The 20,007-nt window shown below is 43.4% G+C and overlaps 1 protein-coding gene and 1 long non-coding RNA gene across 22 annotated transcripts in view; one reads left to right on the top strand and one right to left on the bottom strand.

Annotated features, from left to right (window-relative positions):
* The window catches only part of FAM13B (family with sequence similarity 13 member B), a 172,424-nt gene that overhangs the window by 88,490 nt on the left and 63,927 nt on the right, over positions 1 to 20,007 (bottom strand). For 3 of the 21 annotated variants that reach the window (XM_008954614.5, XM_055112955.2, XM_008954612.5), the window contains exon 1: positions 5,966 to 6,297. The exons of 3 other annotated variants lie outside the window; for them this stretch is intronic. The gene's annotated coding sequence lies outside the window, so the exon portion shown is untranslated. Of the gene's footprint in view, positions 1 to 5,513; positions 5,936 to 5,965; positions 6,298 to 6,760; positions 6,978 to 7,100; positions 7,287 to 11,735; positions 11,944 to 20,007 lie in introns of those variants that run through there. 15 more of the 21 variants (XM_055112950.2, XM_063604234.1, XM_055112958.1 and 12 more) reach the window with 14 other exon arrangements.
* On the top strand, positions 5,711 to 19,428 carry LOC129392970 (uncharacterized). Its single transcript, XR_004671662.3, has 2 exons — positions 5,711 to 6,136; positions 9,368 to 19,428. It is a non-coding gene; the product is annotated as an uncharacterized LOC129392970 (long non-coding RNA).

Here is a 20,007-nt window from a genome sequence, read left to right on the forward strand (position 1 = left end):
GAGCATGGTGGCACATGCCTTTAATCACAGCTACTCAGGAGGCTGAGACAGGAGAATCGCTTGAACCCGGGAGGCGGAGGTTACAGTGAGCCGAGATCGCGCCATTGCACTCCAGCCTGGGCAACAAAGAAAGACTCCATCTCAAATAAATAAATAAATAAATAAGCGAAGTGTGGTGGCACACACCTGTAGTCCCAGCTACTCAGGAGGCTGAGATGGAAGAATTTCTAGAGCCCAGGAGTTTGAGGCTGTAGCGAGCTGTGACTGCACCACTGCACTGGGCCTGGGCAACAGAACGACTCAAAAAGATGTGCCAAGAAAAAGTGTCACATTGAAGTAAAAAAGTTCTACCTTCAAATAGAATAGGAAGAAACAATAAAACTCACATTTGCCCAAATACTTTGACAAAATAGGATACAATTCACATAGAAAGGTTTAAAAGAGCTATCTCACTACTTGTTAAAGCCAAAAAACTACATAAATACATCCCTATTATTATTGGTATACAAAGTCAGAAAAGCCAGCAGGAAGCTGGGTCTCAATAAAGATGATAGAGATTTATAAGTTTGTAGACTATTGCTAATTTGACTTTACATCATTAAACCAAAACTAAAAGAAAATAAACTTATGCCTGCTCTAGACATTCAGCTTCTTACTAGCCGGGGCTCCAAATAATTCACTGAAGCAAAAGGCACCTCTTTCATTCTAACTGAACAAGTATGGTACAACAAAAGTGGCAAATATGCTAACTTAGTGGTTCCCTCCTGGCCTGAGAAACTGACCAAAGCATAATTTGTCTGAGATACTTAACAGAAAAGCTGAACGAATGTCTCAATAGCGCATAAACTTACCTATCAAATGTTCATAGACGCTACTTTGATCAGTGATACGGTTTGGCTCTGTGTCCCCACCTAAATCTCATCTAGAATTGTAATCCTCACGTGTGGAGAGAAGGAGGTGACTGGATCATGGAGGCAGTTTCTCCCATGCTGTTCTCGTGACAGTGAGTTCTCATGAGAGCTGATGGTTTTATAAGGGGCTCTTCCCCCTTCACTTCCTACAAAGGCTCTCTTGCCTGCTGCCATGTAAGACATGCCTGCGTCCCCTTCCACTATGATTGAAGTTTCCTGGAGCCTCCCCAGCCATGTAGAACTGTGAAACAATTAAACCTCTTTTCTTTATTCTGGCAGTTCTTTATAGCAGTGTGAGAATGGACTAACACAATCAGGAAAACACCAAATCACTTAAATCTGTTACTAAGTTCATACTGGCTTGGCCATTAAGTAATTTATCAGATACAAAGTATAACTAATACAGAATTCAGGACTAGAAAGTTTTTAAATTAAAGAGGGCTCTATTGCTTAAAAGATTGGGAATTTCACTGCTTTAAAAAATAAAACCAAAAAAAAGAGTAGAAGCTGTTTCTTGCAACAACGTGGGAAATATTAATATACCTTTTCTCCACTGAAAACATGCACAGGCAAGGCCTACTAGACTGATAAGAGTAAGAAGACTAGTTTATCATTTTTCATAGCTCGTTAACACGAAACTACAATACACTTCATCTTTTCAGGTAAGGGGTATTATGCGTAATTCTACAACTTGGTCTAGCCAGATAGGTCCCCTGAGATTAAAACATTTCTCTTTTTGCACAGACTTGTATGAAAACTGAAAAAAAAAGGGAAGCTGGTACATGAACAAAAAAGCAGTGGTTAAACTTTTTTTGTATATCTTCCCCACTAGATTGTGAACTTTGACCATAAAATATGCAAAAAATGGCCAAGTGCAGTGGCTCCTGCCTATAATCCCAACACTTTGGGATGCTGAGGTGGGCAGATCACCAGAGGTCAGGAATTCAAGACCAGCCTGGCCAACATGATGAAACCCCATTTCTACTAAAAATACAAAATTAGGCCAGGTGCAGTGGCTCATGCCTATAATGCCAGCACTTTGGGAGGCCAAGGCAGGCGGATCACCTGAGGTCAGGAGTTTGAGACCAGCCTGGCCAACATGGTGAAACCCCATCGCTACAAGAAATACAAAAATTAGCCAGGCATGGTGGCACATGCCTGTGGTCCCAGCTACTTGGGAGGATGAGGCAGGAGAATCGCTCGAAGCCAGGAGACGGAGGTTGCAGTGAGCCGAGATCGCCACCATTGCACTCCAGCCAGGGGGACAAGAATGAGACTTCGTCTCAAAAAAAAGAAAAAAAAAAGACTTCATTTTTGTTTCCCCAGTTGAACACTAAATAGCAGAACCCCAATACTGAAACTGATGCTACCATTTCCAGTGTACTTTCCAGTTCACTCTCCAACTGAATCCTCCAACCATCCGGTGAAATAAGGAGAATGGATTACCCTTCCTTTTCTCAGAAGAGGAAGCAAGCTCAGAGAGCTGAAGAAACTGGTTCAAAGTTACTGAATTAGCAACTAGAACTCTAAGTCTACTATCTTACAGGTAGATGCCCCTTCTAGGCAACAACTACAATTCTCAGTGAAAATTTTGTTTAAAATGTCACTGAAATACATGAAGCCACACCAAGAGTAATTCATAAAGCACTTAAATACTTTGTAGTTGCTGGAAATGTTTTGCAGTTGCTGGCCAAAGATCATTACGGAAATACTACTAGAATATTTCCTCTCAATAGAAAAAGAGAATATTTTACAACAGTAATAGTTTCAAAGTGATTCTACAACCAATCATAATGCAGTCTGCTTTTGCTATTAAAAAAAACTCCCATCTTACCTAATTCTAAATTTCAGCTCCTTTACACCTTTCCAAACACTAAATCCAACGTGACCAGTGTTTGCTCCAAATTAGGACCATAGAGAACCTCCTCCACCTCCCTGCTCACCCCAATGCAAAATGATATTCAGCACCTACTATGTCAATCAACAAGCAGTTTTCAGTTTTATTTTTACTTTTACTTTTCAACTGTAAAGAGCAGCAGCTTGATACACAAAAGCAAAAAGTAGAGAAATATTTTCAAGAATAGGTAAACAAAACTGAACTTTTTCTATTCTGTTCCTGAAAAGGGCAATAATAGAAACTTGACAGACATCGCTCTTAAAATTAAAGCAAGAGATAAGAATCTTTATACATTATATATACAAGGAAAAGAAAATATACACTAGAAGCTAGGTAATAACTTGAAATAAAAGACTTGCAATATTTTCTTCTCTAGTAGAAATCTAGTAAATGTCATTAAATTATCTTGTCAGCTTACCACATTTTCCTCAGCCTAGGTCTTTTATACTTGCTAGTTCACTGACCTGGAACACTCTCCCACGCTTCCTCCTTCCCATCATCAGTTCAAGTCCCATCCTTGGAGAGGCTTTCTTCAACCCACTCAAACTAATGGTCTCATTTATTAATTTATCTAGGGTGTGGCGTTCCTTGGCTCCAAGATATTCATCACAGGTTTCTTGTTTTGTTTTTTGAGACAGGGTCTCACTCTGTCCCCCAGGCTGGAATGCAATGGCATCATCACAGCTCACTGCAGCCTCAAACTCCTGGGCTCAAGCAATCCTCCCACCTCAGCCCCCTGAGCAGCTGGGACAACAGGAGCATGCCACCATGCCTGGCTTTTTTTTTTTTTTTTTTCTGTAAAGAGAGTCTCCCTATGTTGCCCAGGCTGGCCTCAAACTCCTAAGCTCAACTGATCCTCCAGCCTTAGCCTCCCAAAGTGCTGGGATTACAGGTGTGAGCCTGGCCTACCACAAGTTTTATTACATATTCATTTTGTGTTTGTTTAATGTCTGTTTCTACCAACAGAGTATAAGCTCTCCAAAGTCCACCAGTGGGTTTTTTAAAAAATACATTTATTAAGGTATAATTTACACACTAAAATTTGCACTCCAGCCTGGGCAACAAGAACGAAACTCCGTCCCCCGCCCCCCAAAAAAAAAAATTGAACGTAAGGCTGGGCAAGGTGGCAAGGTGGCTCAACCTGTAATCCCAGCACTTTGGGAGGCAGAAGCAGGCAGATCACCTGAGGTCAGGAGTTTGAGACCAGCCTGGGCAACATGGCAAAACCCCGTCTTACAAAAAATACAAAAATTAGTCAGGCGCAGTGGCAAGCACCGGTAGTCCCAGCTACTCGGGAGGCTAAGTCAGAAGAATCGTTAGAACCTGGGAGGCAGAGGTTGCAGTCAGCCGAGATTGCACCACTGCACTCCAGCCTGGGCGACAGTGATGCCCTGTCTCAAAAAAAAAAAAAAAAAAAAAACAGTAATTTATACTATTATAGTCCCCAAATTTAAAATTTGAATACAATGATGGAGGAGCTATGCAGCGATGGATTGAGGTTATTCATAACTGATTATAAAAGCAGTTATTTTATTGGTGGGGAAACACTGACAAGTCAACAGATTCATTTCAGCCATTTTCTCTCCTAAAACAATGACATTCTAATAAAAAAAACTAACATTTACACCACCCAATGAATTATGCCACTGCAATATGCCCTTCTACATTTTCCAAGAACTTAAGCTGTGTCACACAGGTGTCTAAAATAGTAATAAAATTAAACTGGAGAAACTATTACTCCAATTTTAAAAGCAGCACGGATTAAAAAAGTAAGAAGGGGGCAAGGCACGGTGACTCACGCCTGTAATCCCAGAACTCTGGGAGGCTGAGGCAGGCGGATCACTTGAGGTCAGTTCGAGACCAGCCTGGCCAACTTAGTGAAATCTGATCTCTACCAAAAATACAAAAATTAGTCAGGCGTGGTGGCGGGCGCCTGTAGTCCCAGCTACTCAGGAGGCTGAGGCAGGAGAATCGCTTGAATCCGGGAGGAGGTTGCAGTGAACCGAGATCGCTCCACTGCACTCCAGCCTGTACGACAGAGCGAAACTGTCTCAAGGAAAAAAAAAAAAAAAAAAATTAAGAAGGCGCTCCCAATGGATATACAAATAATTATCAGTTCATTCAATTCCATCAACAAGCACTTAGTAAATGCACAGTACCTGTGAGAAAACCAGGCCAACAAGCATTTCAAGGTTACCAAAAAAGGAAGGTTGAAAATAGCCTCACACTAACCCAGCTCCAAAAAGACAAATAATTCAAAACCACCCTTTAATGTCTGTCTCTCTAAACAGGTGCACCCCAGTTAATGTTAATAGTCTGCATTACTACTGGTAATGATTCTGGCTACCATTTTAGATTATCAGATCCTTCTAAGTAAATGCCCAACTTTTTTCACTGATTAGAAGGCGAAACGGGGAACCAAATGAAATAATCCACCGTCTTTCTAAAAGTCAGTTTGATTTTAACTGATTACAAACAAAAAGGGCTTAACAGTTTCCCACTGCGCAAATGTGCCAACCGATTCCTACAACCTCATCTAGGAAACCAGGCGTGCCACGTGAATCCTAATGCTATACAAAGTGTCCCCCTCCAGCCTGGCCTATGCAGAGCGCATTCTAGACAAGGCCCCAGTGCACCAACAGCCCAATTTTGGCTATATTCTCTGAGCGATTTAAGGAAGTCCGCAACCACTCATCTCACGTGACCTTAAAAAGGGGCGCAGTTGAGCCCAAAATAAAACACACTCCTTTTTCTTCTACATCAACTTCACTGCCCAGCATGAAGGAAGTGGGCGGGGAAGAGGCGCAGCGCCAGCGGGCAGGAGAGGTCAGCAAAGAAACGTGGGGTGTCGCGCCATCTACTCTGGAGGGGCTGGAGGTGAGGGGCACGCCCGCTCAACTGCACTGCAGCCGCTGCAAATCCAAGGCTGCCACACCCCCCGGCAGCCAGGGACACGGCTTCATCTTCCTCTTTCTCCAGCGGAAAGGGGGCCCTCTCCACGGAACGCCCCACCTGCTGGAGTCCTCCACATCCCGAAACGCAACGCCCGAGAGCAGGCGCGGGTGGCAGGCGGCGCTGGGGGGCAACAGGAGGGGAAGGGCCGCAGCGACCTGCAACCCGCGCATGCGCAGATCCGGGTACCCGCCCGTTTACCTACCGTTGGAACCGCGATGCCCCGTTCCCTGGCCGCGGCCGCTTCTCCAGGACCCGCGGCGACGGCAAGAGGGCGAGAACTGAGGCCCCAAGTGGCTCCGCGGCCGAGAAGCCTCTTCCTGGGGCGGCCGCTGACGGGAGGTTAAAGCTACGGCTGTGGCGCGGGGCCAGCCCGGTAAGCGACCCCCCGGATACCCCCGGCGGTGGTGGCGACGGAGACGCGGAACAGGGGGAGGGAGTGGCGACAGAGGCGGCGGCTGAGGTGCAGAGCCTCCCTAACGGCGAGCGGGAGGAGAGCTGCTGGCGGGCGGAGGCCGGGCCGGACGTGACGTGCGTGGGAGGGGGCGGGGCAGGCCGCTGGTGGGGGCGGGGCGGCGAGGGTCCCCACCCCCACAGCATTCTGGGCAGCGGCCCTGTGTCCTGCAAGCTTGAGGACCGCGGTTCCTCTCCCACCAATTGGGGTCCTGAGTTAGGGTGCGAGCAGCCAGGCGCCATCCCGGGGCGGGTTGTGGGGTCCTCGGTATGGGGAGGTTGGGAAACAGAGAGGACACTGGGGAGAGGAAAGATAAAGGGAAAATCCGGAACACAGAGATCGCTTCTGGTCTCTGCGGAGGAAGCCAGGCCCCCAGGGCGCCCATATCCAGGTGAGGAGCACAGAGACCTGAACCGAAAACCGCTGGGGGAGACCTAAGCGGTGACTCCGGTTCCCATTCCCAGAGATGTGAGTTAGATCCGGGACCACGGGGCTGCACCTGCGTCCTGCCCGCCCCCACCCTACCCCTTCACCTCAGGACCTGACCTAGACTCCAGAGAGAACAGTAGGGCTTCGGTGCCTTAGTCTGGGACTGTGGAAGTCGATAGGCTGCGGGCTCACAGGGAGCTTCGTATACTAAAATCAGCCAGCTGCGGAGGCAGAGCTGAAAGCAGGCAGAAAGAATGAGCTCTCTGAACTTGCATGGCTACCCAGACCATCCCTACAACTCCCTTGAGCTCACAAGGGTATGAATATTCAGCCAATCTCTTCTTTGTTATAGTCTGTTAAGGGCTTTAAGATCTTCCATTTGGACTCCTTGACAGCCGGTAGATCAACACCTGCACAAAAAATAGCAGCCACCACAATTCAGTTGTCCCTTACCTACCTGAGCTGGAAGTTAGTAACTTGGAAAATGTAAAACAAGAACCCTCATAGAACTTGGGACAAGATTTGAAAAAAATAAAGTTACCCTATGAAATGATCTGTAAATGGGCTACAGAGGCCACAGTGTCTCCCACATTTCATCAGAGAGAGTAAACCATGTGTAACCTAAGTGTCACATACCCAGTTAATGCTGTCATAACCGAAGGGTGGGGTCCACAAAGAGTCTAAAACCAGAAGAATCTGAATAAGAATGTTCTATGAGGCTCCCAGGAACTCTGTCCAGGAACGAGGCAACTGATTCTAATGACCAGAACCAACACTTACTCTCAGGGCAGTTAAATCTTAATTCAGATTCACTCACTCATTCAACAGATACTTAGTGAATGCTTACTATGTTCTAGTCTCTTAAGATACGTCAGTAAATCCCTGCCTTCGTGGAGTTTATATCCTAGCAAACCTAAATTCTGGGTCTCCGTTAAGAGCATACAAAGGCCCATACTCTGATTCCAAACTCAGCTAGTAGCCTTTCCATCATTCAGGGAGTCTCTCAAATAAATCTACATACCCAATAAGAAGCGATTGTCCAAGGCATATAACTAGGACTAGTTATACTAGCTGTACAGTTTTTGTCAATAAATTCATATCATGGTTTACAAATCGGACACTGTTCACTGGGTTGAATTGTTTTATCCGAATTAATTTCTCAGAGCCTATTTAAACTTGAGCGAAGTGAAATAAAAGTTTCCAAATCTGCCAAACAGGATCAACAGAGCCTGATTTCAGAGCAGCCCAGTGAAGATGCAGTCTGTGCATTTAGCCTTGTATCTCTCTTTAAATATCTTAAATGAAAGCTTTACCTGTGATTCCATGCTTGGAGAACAGGAGCAATATGATTGCTTCAAAAGCTTTATCATAAGTGCGTAAAAGTCTTGAGAGTAAATCCGAAGAGAGTTAAAAACCTCCTCGGCCTGCCCCACATGTGCAACACAGGCTCTTGTTGACATAACTGACTGTAATAAATACTTTGCTCTGAATATGAAACCTAAGATGTAAGCTCCCAGAGGGAAGGATTCCCTTGCCTTTTTTTTTTTTTTTTTTTTTTTTGGTGAGACAAGGTCTTGCTCTGTCACTCAGGCTGGGGTCCAGTGTCTGGATTATGGCTCAATACAGTCTCAACTTCCTGGCCTCCAGCAGCATTCCTACCCTAGTCTCCTGAGTAGCTGGGACTACAGGGACATGTCACCATGCCTGGCTAATTTTAAAATTTTTTTAGAGATGGGTTTCCCTATGTTGCCCAGGCCTCTCTTGAACTCCTGGCCTCAAGTGATCCTCCCACCTCAGCCTCCCAAAGTGCTGTGATTACAGGCGTGAGCCACCGTGCCCGGCCTCCCTTGCGTTTTTATACCCTACCCACAAAGTATGGGATCTCAAAAAACAAATGAATTGATCAATGACCATTTTCCCCTCAAAAACTGCAGAACATATTCTTGGAAGAGATATTCTCTAGATCCTACTTGATAATATAAAAACAGTATGTTCAACATAGGGGCCACATGGGCTATAATTCAAAACAAACACTTTTATTTTGTATCTTTTGCCATGCCTTTCAATTTGTGCAGTGGGAGTAGATCTGTCATGTACCTAATTGAAAACTCAGGCAGGTTCCATGAGTTTTTAGGGGTTCTGTGGTCTCCTTAGGAATAGAATCCTGTTGTCATTGAGTCACAAAGAGTGAAATGTTTTCCTCTTTTTCAGCTGGGAACAGTTGTCTCATTGCTTGCCCTAAAGAGGGGACCATAGTCATCTTTAACCTGCCTAGTCTTTCTCCTCCCGGCTTAACTAATCATAACCAAATCTGGGGAAGGCAGGGAGAAAAAGGAGCAGGAAAGTTGTTAACTTTGTATGATGGTTTGACATTCCCTGGGCATGGTAGATGCTTAAAGCTGACTTTTTTTTTCATGGATACCTCAGAGACTACCACCATCCCCCTTCTCTGGTGGTTTCTCCCCCATAATTCTATTGGTCTAAGCGTAAAGCTATTTTGGCAGTTATTTACTTCTTTCCACGCACCTCCAACTACTTGTCTGTTGAAACCTGGGCATCTCTGTAAAGGCCCTGTCAGATAGGATCTGAGATGACTCTCACACTCGTCCATTTGCAAGTGACCCTTTATTGTGGGACAAGGTTGTGCACTCCGTACCCTAGGGGGTGCCATTCACATCATTCTCACTGTAGTTCTGTATGTTATTTATTTTAATGTTTTTCCAGCAGGTGGCAGTAAAGTGTTTTGTCCAAACTAAATTACAACGACTACTTCCCAATAGATGGAAGCAAAGCGTCTGGACGAAGGAGAGCTTTTTTCTCATGGTGCTGCTGTGTTAGCCTAGTGACAGCTCTGTATGGCCCACACCTGGTCCACAGGAAGCTCTCAGGCACCTCTTGCCCGAACAAACTTGGGAGTACAGGCTAATCCCAGTGCAGATTCAACATTCCTCTACTCTGCTGCCAAAACAGCCGCCAGCCTGTGGGAGTCAGACACAGGCCCACGGTGCCCCTCAGACTGCAGGAGGTACAAGTCAAGTGCTCTGAGGAGTTCCATTGAAGGCCCACTCCCTCGACTTGAAGTAAAAGGCAGGCAGGCACCTGTGGTAAGAATCACAGCTCACCAGCAACAGTCTCCAAAGACATTGTCCTCAATAATTCTGGTTTGGCCTTTTATAACTAAATAACTGAGTATTTAATCTACCTGCTTTGTCTAAATCCTCTGAAATTTCTAGAGGGGGTCTATCTCAGAAATTAGTTTTTTGGTGGATGGAGGGAAGAAGATGGTTTCTTTTGTAATAATCTTGTTGCTTCAGTTAAAACAGTGGTTCTCAACTGCGACAATTTTGGGGGACCATGTGTGCAGACATTTTTGGGTTTTTTTTAAACTTTTTTTTTCCTTCTGAATTCAGGATCTGCTGAATACAGACATTTTTGATTGTCACCACTAGAGAGGTGCTATTGGCTGGTGGGAGAAGGTCAAGGATGCTGGTAAACATCCTTTACGGCACAGGACAGCCCCTACAGCAAAGAACAGCAATTCTGTTTGTTACAGAGATGAGAGAATACCTCACTAAAAGAATACTTCAAAATTACATCGCTTTTTCTTCTTTTTTCCTACAAATTCTTTACCTGTAGATGGAAACGTCACATTTCAATATATCAATAGAGTCAAAAATAGCATTTGCAATAGCTATTTGGCCAGGATGAGAAGTGACTGGTATAGACCAATCCTTTGTGTTTCCAAGACTCCCTCTGGAGATGAGGCCATGCCAGGAAAATTACTACTTGAGATAAAATTGTTATTTATTTGCAAGATGACTTTTAAGCCTGGAAAACAAGCATTCTATCCAGCTTATCTGAACAGAGGCATTATGCCTCTCAGAAGTAAGGTCATGAGTCACATCACTGTGGAAGGAATATATCTTTGCTACAACCTGGACTGCATTCTAGATGCCAGGGAGGACCTCAGCATATCTGCCTCCCCAAGGTCACCAGTGTCACTGGAATGAGACTTGAAGTCGGGAAGTAGCTGTCTCTGCAGTTACTTTACAGATGGCTAATAATGCCCTCATTATTCACAGAGAATGCAAATGGGTTCTTCCATCCTTTACATGAGTTTGACTGAATTCATCTCTTCCAGATGTAGCAGGATGTTGAGCCCTTCCCTTGCACCATCAGTAAGGAAACTTTTAATCAGGTGTTTTCCTTACCGTTACTGATCTCCCTGAGCAAGGCTGTTTGAGTACTGGGATATAGATTAACTTGAGTTCAGTCAAGGCTGCCTTGTCTTTCTTAATACGATGTTAATAAGAAACGAGCCACCCTAGCCAGAAAAGCCAAAAAGATATATTCTATCCCCACCAATTCTATCACTTAAAAGTAAAATAGATAAAACAAACATTCCAAGTTCCAGTTCTAGCCCTGTTACTAGCCTTTTGACTCTGGTCAAGTTACTTAACTTAGTTGTACCTTAGATTCCCCATTAGTCAAATAGGGAAACAGACTTAAATGAATTGGTATGCATAAAAGTGCTTTATTAGCCATATACAATTTTTTCAGTTCCCTCTCCTATACTGCATTCAGAGGCCTAGAGAACAACCTGAAAATGTCTTGCTTTCATATCTGGATTTTTATTGCCAGGAATGAGGCCCAGTGTGAACACCTTTCTTGACAGAAATTGCCAAATCTTTGTCTATCTATTTGTAAATGAAAACCAAGAACCACTAAGAATTCCCCCAAACTCTCGGTGCTGGTTTTAAGATCTTCTGAGCCTTGTAAGTTACAGTAAATACAAGCACATCTCTTCCCCAATTAGAAGCATATTTACACTGCCAATTTGTAGAACAAGACATGACTGTAAATACAGATAGGAAGCCATCATTACATGCAGTCTTGTGTGCAGGGAAAAACAAGTGCATATGGAGATGAGATTGTGACTACTCTTGATTCTCACAGAGCAGTAAAATGCTATCAAATTCAGTCAAACTCAGCTAATGAATTTTCTCCTTGAGGTAGTCTCCTCTACTGGGAAGAAAGGAAGAACTAAAAACACATCAAATTTAAATCCTCTGGTAAAAGAGAAGCAACTCACCATTAGAGAGATGTATTGCTGGCTCTTCCAAGAAATGGAGTGGAAATCTTTCTGTGCCACTTTGCCCAGGACCATTGTGCCAGTGTGCAAGAATGTGTGTTTTTCATAAACAGAAAAATATCACTAGCTGCAAAGAGAAGAAACTGTTCCAGGGTGTACAGATCCCACGCCAACCTCCAAAATAATGGCAAATACTGTTCTGATCTTAGCAACCCAGAATAACCTTTGTGCCATTTATTTATTCAACACATATTTCTTGGGCAGATATTATGGGTCAGGCACTGTGCTAGGCGATATGATCATGATCTCTGCCCTGGAAAAGCTTCATCTTACATATCTCTGGAATAAAATATTTTGGTGGAATAGAACCAAAGTTAACATAATGTGGATTTCAGCTTCTATATTCACTCATATAGCCACTGGTGCCAGTCACATCCAGTTTGGAGAGCTGGAACAATTAACAGTAAGTCTCATCTTTGCCAAGTCCACATATTTGGCCTGATAACTCAGAATTCAGTGTATGACAATAATGTAGGCCAATACTATCATCAGCTATAAGACTAATTTGTTTTGGTTTCTTTATTAAATTCCTATAATCAGCTAGATATTTTTTCCACAATCAGAACTTTTATTGTTGAAAATAAATAAATAACAAAGAATAAATATCCCTTTCTCTTCTTCCCTCTGCCTGTATCCATATAGGGGAAAGAAACAACTGCTCTGAGATTCAGTGAGATTATGACCTTCACAAAATCATGAACTTTCTGCTGCCTTTTTAACCAGAAATCTAGGCAGGAGGGTCTCACCATTTTGCATACCCTACCTGTTCCTTAGAGGCTCTAGGCTTTTGAGCCTTCCTAACATTTGACCAGCCAAGTTGCTTCTCAGCACCTTTTTTTTCCCCTTTGAGTCAGGGTCTGGGTCCAGTGGCCCAATTATAGCTCACTGCAGCCTCAGTATCCCAGGCTCAAGCAATCCTCCCACCTCAGCCTCCCAAGTAGCTGGGACTACAGGCATGTGCCACCATGCCCAGCTTTTTTTTTTTTTTTTTCTTAGAGATGTATTATCACTACATTGCCCAGGGTGGCCTCTAACTCCTGGGCTCAAGAGATCCTCCCACCTCGGCCTCCCAAAGTGCTGGGATTACAGGCATGAGCCACCATGCCTAGCCTTCAGGCACCTTCCATTCAGACCACATTTTCTGTGGCAAACTGACAACGCCAATGTTTGCAGATTGCAGTTTAACTACAGCTGTATTTTTTGCCAAACATTTACACCTAACTACTCTTTTCCACTAGAGTATATAACAATTTACAGAAGCATTTAATGTTTTCTGAATCCCCAAGCTCATCAGCAGAGAAGCTCCAAAACATGAAGGTGTACATCCCTATTTTAGGCCTTCATAGAAAGAAACCAACCTGGCCGGGCATGGTGGTTCAAGCCTGTAATCCCAGCACTTTGGGAGGCCGAGGCAGGTGGATCACGAGGTCAGGAGTTCAAGACCAGCCTGACCAACATAGTGAAACCCCATCTCTACTAAAAATACAAAGTTAGCTAGGCGTAGTGGCGCATGACTGTAATCCCAGCTACTGGGGAGGCTGAGGCAGGAGAATCGTTTGAACCCAGGAGGCAGAGGTTGCAGTGAGCCGAGATTGCACCACTGCACTTCAGCCTGGCGACAGAGCAAGACTCTGTCTCAAAAAAAAAAAAAAAAAGGCTGGGCACAGTGGCTCAAGCCTGTAATCCCAGCACTTTGGGAGGCCAAGGCGGGCCGATCACAAGGTCAGGAATTCCAGACCAGCCTGGCCAATATGGTGAAACGCTGTCTCTACTAAAAATATTTTAAAAAATTAGCTCGGCATGGTGGTGCATGCCTGTGATCCCAGCTACTCAGGAGGCTGAGGCAGGAGAATTGCTTGAATCTGGGAGGCGGAGATTACCGTGAGCTGAGATCGTGCCACTGCACTCCAGCCTGGGCGACGGAGACACCGTCTCAAAAACAAAACAAACAAAAAAGAAGGAGATAATAGAATGGAGGGAAGACAATATTCAAAGAAATAGTGGCTGAACATTTTCCAGAATTGAAGGTAAATATCCTAAATTCTGGAAGACCAAAACTTGCCATGCTGGAAAGTATAAAATGCACACATAAAATTTAGTACCCAGAGAGAAAGGGGATCTTAAAATTAGGCAGCAAGAAAAGACATTAGGCCGGGCACAGTGGCTCACGCCTGTAATCCCAGCACTCTGGGAGGCCAACATGAGCAGATTGCCTGAGGTCAGGAGTTCGAGACCAGCCTGACCAACATGGCAAAACCCTGCCTCTACTAAAATTACAAAAATTAGCTGGGTGTGGTGGCACATGCCTGTAATCCCAGCTACTCGAGAGGCTAAGGCAGGAGAATCACTTGAACCTGGGAGGCAGAGGTTGCAGTGAGCTGAGATTGTGCCACTGCACTCCAGCCTAGGCAACAGAGCAAGACTCCATCTCAAAAAAAAAAAAAAAAGAAAAGAAAAGACACTAATCTTCAAAGAAAAGATAATTTGGCTGACAGCTGACCTTTCAATAGTAACAATAGAAGCCAAATGATACTGCAGCGTATCTTCAAAATGTTAAGAGAAAATTAACATCTTCCAGAAGGAAGATCCAAAATGCGAGAAGTAATGGTGAACAAAGAAAATTGTTTGCATGTTTGCTGTAAATCTAAACACTATCCAAAATAATGGCAACAATATCTAAATTCTACTATTGTTCAATAATTTTACATATACTATTGTGAGAGGGTAAATTAAAGTATTAGAAGGCTTTGTATTGTTTAAGAGGAGGCTAAATAAGTCTATAATTTGTTGAGTTAAATATACATGTTAACATTTCTACATAATCAGTACAAGAAATTAAACAGTATATATAACTTCCAGTTTATTAGGGGGATAAAATAAAATAGGAAGATCTTAATTTTAAAAATGGATAAAAAATGTTTAAGGAGGACAAATAGTAAAACATTAGATAGCAGAAATAAATTCAAATATGAGTAATTACAATCAGTGTAAATATATTAATTCCTAATTAAAAGTCAAAGAGCTGGGCATGGTGGTTCACACCCATAATCCCAGCACTTTGGGAGGCCAAGGCAGGAGGATTGCTTAAGGCCAGGAGTTTGAAACCAGCCTGGGCAACATAGCAAGACCCCATCTCAAAAAAAAAATGGGGGGTGGGGGGTGGTACTGAGACAGGAGAATCACCTGAACCTGGGAATTCAAGCCTGCAGTAAGCACCACCGCACTCCAGCCTGGGCAGCAGACCAAGACCCTGTCTCAAAAAAAAAAAAAATATTAATAGCCAGGCACAGTGGTTTGCACCTGTAATCCCAGCTAGTCAGGAGGCTGAGGCAGGAGGATTTTTTGAGCCCGGAAGTTCAAGGTTACAGTGAGCTATGACTGCACCACTGCACTCCAGCCTGCACAACAGGGGAAGACCCTGAAGTTCATAGCTGCATTTTTTATATTGGTGAAAAAAAATGGAAACTCAAGCTCAGGTAGATAGCAATGATAGAATGATGAATGATTAATACAGTATGGTATCTTCATACCATGTAAACAATGAAAATGAACAAACTACAGCTACAAACAACAATGTGATGAATCACAAAAATAAATGAAAGAAGCCAGACACAAACAAATACTGTATGAATCCGTTAAAAACAGTTCAAAAGCAGGGAAAACTAAACTATCATTTTAGAAGTCAGAATTGTGGTTAAGGAGGGAAGTCTTTTTGAGGAAGGAAGAAATCAATAATAAGGAGGGGTCATGAGAAGATATTCCATTTCTTAACCTAGGGGGAAGTTGCACGTATATGTTCACCTAGGGACAATTCAGTGAGCTGTACTCATGATCTGTATACTTCTCCATATGTATTTTATATTTCAAAAAGTTTAAAAATAAAAACTAGCTCCTTAAGTTTTTAAGTTTTTTCTTTAATTGAAATTAAATATAACAGTGTTTCCCAAAAAAAGCAAAACTAAATCATCATGTTTAGGGATACAAATTAGGGGAAAAACTTAAAAGAAAAAAAAAAGCCAGGAAGTGACTACCATAGACATCATGATACTGGTTCTGGTTCTTCTGGGAACGAGGGACAAGAGTTTGTGGAGACACAAAAATAAGAATGCTCTTATTCTTGATATGAGCTGTGGTGGTTACATGGGTGTTTGCTTTGTATTAAATTGACCAGGGGCCAGGCGCGGTGGGTCATGCCTATAATCCCAGCACTTTGGGAGGCTGAGGAGGGTGGACCACCTGAAGCCAGGAGTTCAAGACCAGCCTGGCTAACATGGTGAAACCTTGTTTCTACTAAAAATACAAAAAGTAGCCGGGTGTGGTGGTGCATGCCCGTAGTCCCAGCTACTCGGGAGGCTGAGGCAGAAGAATCACTCGAACCCAGGAAGTGGAGGTTACAGTGAGCCAAGATCGTGCCACTTCATCCCAGCCTGGGCAACAGAGCCAGACTCCATCTCAAATAAAAAAGAACAACAACAAAAAAAGAAATTGACCAGGCCAGCAAGAATCACTTGAGGCCAGGAATTGGAGACCAGCCTGGGCACCATAGTGAGACCCTGTCTCTATAAAAAATAAAATTAAAAATTAGCCAGGCATGGTAACACACTTGTAGTCCCAGCTACTCAGGAGGCTGAGGTGGGAGGATTGCTTGAGGCCAGGTCAAAGCTGCAGTGATCCATGATTGTGCCACTGCACTCCACCCTGGATGACAGAGAGAGACCCTGTCTCAAAAAATAAATAATAAATAAGAATAAATTATTGACCTGTGTTTACCTTGTTCGGGCATTATTCTTTTTTTTCTTTCTTTCTTTTTTTTTTTTTTGAGACAGAGTCTTGCTCTGTCGCCAGGCCGAAGTGCAGTGGTGCAATCTCGGCTCACTGCAACCTCCACCTCTCAGGTTCAAGCAATTCCCCTGCCTCAGCCTCCCAAGTAGCTGGGACTACAGGCGCACGCCACCACGCCCGGCTGATTTTTTGTATGTTAGTAGAGACAGGGTTTCACCATGTTGGTCAGACTGGTCTCAAACTCCTGACCTCATGATCCGCCTGCCTCGGCCTCCCAAAGTGCTGGAATTACAGGCGTCAGCCACCGCACCTGGCCTCTTTTTTTTCTTTTTTTAACAGAAATGGGATCTCTCTCTGTTGCCCAGGCTGGTCTCAAACTCCTGGGCTCAAGCAATCCTTTTGCCTCACCTTCCCAAAGTGCTGGGATTACCAGGTATGAGCCACCATACCCAGCCAGGACATTTTCTATATGAATATTGCACAATAAAAAGGGGGGTATTTTGGTATTTTTATTAGAGAAAGTGTCTCACTCCATCTCCCAGGCTGGAGTACAGTGGCTCCATTATAGCTCATGGTAGCCCAGAACTCCTGGGCTCAGGCGATCCTCCCACCTCAACCTCCTATGTAGCTGGAACTATAGGCACATGCTGTCACATCTAGCTTTTTTTATGTATTTTTTATTTTTTTGGTAGAGACAAAGTCTTGCTATGTTGCCCAGGCTGGTCTTGAACTCCTGGCCTCAAGCAATCCTCCCACTTGAGCCTCCCAAAGTGCTAGGATTACAAGCATGAGCCACTGCACCAGCCTAAAAAAGATATTTTAAAGTAAGCTTTTAAAAAAAGATAATAGGCCGGGCGCTGTGGCTCATGCCTCTATTCCCAGCACTTTGGGAGGCCAAGGTGGGCGGATCACCTGAGGTCAGGAGTTCGAGACCAGCCTGACCAATGTGGTGAAACCCAGTCTCTAATAAAAATACAAAAATTAGCCAGGCATGGTGGCACACGCCTGTAATTCCAGCTACTCAGGAGGCTGAGGCAGGAGAATCACTTGAACCCAGGGGGCGGAGGTTGCAGTGACCCGAGATCACACCATTGCACTCCAGCCTGGGCGACAGAGCAAGACTCCATCTCGAAAAAAAAAAAAACAGATAATATAAGACAATGTCTTCATGATTCTTAAATAAAACACAACCTTTTCACGGTAAAGTAAGGATTGATAAATTCAGCTATTTTACATTTGACACCATTAAAAAAGTGAAAGTTCAAGCCAAAAGACTGGAAAAGTTAGCTACAAAACATTCAACCCAAAAAGGACTACTATCTACATGATATAGAGAACTTATGGAAATAAATTTTAAATTTTTTAAAAAGACAATCTAATATGAAATTACAAAAATAAACTTTTTATAGGGATTGCATCATAAAAGGAAATCCAAATGGCCAACACATGTATGAAAAATACTCAACCACATTAGTAATCAGGGAAACGCAAACTAAAAAATACAACTTTACATCCACCATAATAAACTCGCCAGCATGGCCAAAATTAGTAAGTCTGATAGTATCAAGTGATGTGGAAGAGCAGAATCTCTTTCACTGCTAGTAGCAGTGTAAATTCTAAAATTGAAAACATAATATCTCTAGAACTAAACAATTCCACTCCTGAGTATATACTCTGGAGATCTGTGTGCACAAAGGTAGCAGAATATAGGTATAAAAATGTTCACATCTGCATTAATTCTAATAGTCCAAAAATGGAAACAAAACACTCCACCCACAGAAGGATAGACCATACAAGGAAATACATACAACAATGAGAAAAGAATGAGGCCAGGCATGGTGGCTCATACCTGTAATCCTAGCCCTTCGGGAGGCTGAGGCAGGCAGATCACTTGAGCTCAGGAGTTCGAGACAAGCCTGGGTAACATGGCAAAACCCTATCTCTACAAAAAATACAAAAATTAGCCAAGCACAGTGGCACACACCTGTAATCGCAGCTACTCAGGAGGCTGAGTGGGAGGATGGTTTGAGCCTGGGAGGCAGAGGCTGCAGTGAGCCAAGACTGTACCATTGCACTTCAGCCTGGGCAACAGAGCCAGACCCCATCTCAAAAACAAAAAAAGAAAAAAAGGATGAATAAACTTAGACCTACAGGTAACCGCATTGTTGAATCATAGCAATAAAGAAGGTAAATAAAATACAAAAGAAACCTACAGAATGGCTCTTTTATAAAGTTCAAAATCAGACAAAACTAGTCAGAGGTACGTACACAGGTGGTAAAATTACAAACAGTGGCCAGACACAGTGGCTCACACCTGTAATCCCAGCACTTTGGGAGGCTGAGGCAGGTGGAGGTACTAAAAATACAAAAATTAGCCAGGCGTGGTGGTGGGTGCCTGTAATCCCAGCTACTCTGGAGGCTGAGGCAGGAGAATCACTTGAACCCAGGAGGCAGAGGTTGCAGTGAGCCAAGATGGCACCACTGCACTCCCACTTGGGCAACAAGAGTGAAATTCCATCTCAAAAAAAAAAAAAAATTACAAAGAGTATGATGTGGTTTGGCTGTGTCCCCACCCAAATCTCATCTTGAATTCTCACATGTTGTGGGAGGGATGCAGTGGGAAGTAATTGAATCATGGGGGCAAGTCTTTCCCATGCTGTTCTCGTGATAGTGAATAAGGCTCACACGATCTGGTGGTTTTTATAAGGTGGGGTTTCCCTGCACAAGCTCTCTCTTTGCTTGCTGCCATCCACATAAGATGTGACTTGCTCCTCCTTCCTTCAACCATGATTGTGAGGCCTCCCCAGGCATGTGGAACTGTTAAGTCCAATAAACCTGTTTCTTTTGTAAATTGCCCAGTCTCTGGTATGTCTTTATCAGCAGCGTGAAAATGTACTAACACAGAGTAGTAACTGCCAAGCAACTGATTACTATAAAAGTCAGGATGGTGGTTTATCTCTAAGAAGAGAGAGGTGGTATGTGACAGACAAGAGCCACAAGGCGAGCTTTGAGGAAGGGGCATTGTCTGTTTTCTCTTTCCCTAATTGGATGGTGGCTACATAGGTGTTTCCTTTAGAATTTTTCTTTTTGTGCATTTCTGTTTTCTGTCTTTCTTGTATATGTTTTCATTTTGGAATTTTAAAAGTTGGAAACAACAGGAAGTGTAAGTGGTAGTCTCTGGCCTTAGTTTGCTCCTGAAACTCAGTTTGGAGCTATTGATAAATGCTGAATTAATGTCCAGAAAATACATTTAATTCAGTAGTTTAATACTATTATGAGACATTATTACTATATCAGAATAAGGGTATTTCTTCTTTTCTTTTTTCTTTTCTTTTTTTTTGAAATAGAGTCCCACTCTGTCACCCAGGCTGGAGTACAGTGGCACAATCTCAGCTCACTGCAATCTCTGCCTCCCGGGTTCAAGGAATTC

The sequence above is a fragment of the Pan paniscus genome, chromosome 4 (assembly GCF_029289425.2).
Source record: "Pan paniscus chromosome 4, NHGRI_mPanPan1-v2.0_pri, whole genome shotgun sequence".
NCBI classification, from domain to species: Eukaryota; Metazoa; Chordata; class Mammalia; order Primates; family Hominidae; genus Pan; species Pan paniscus.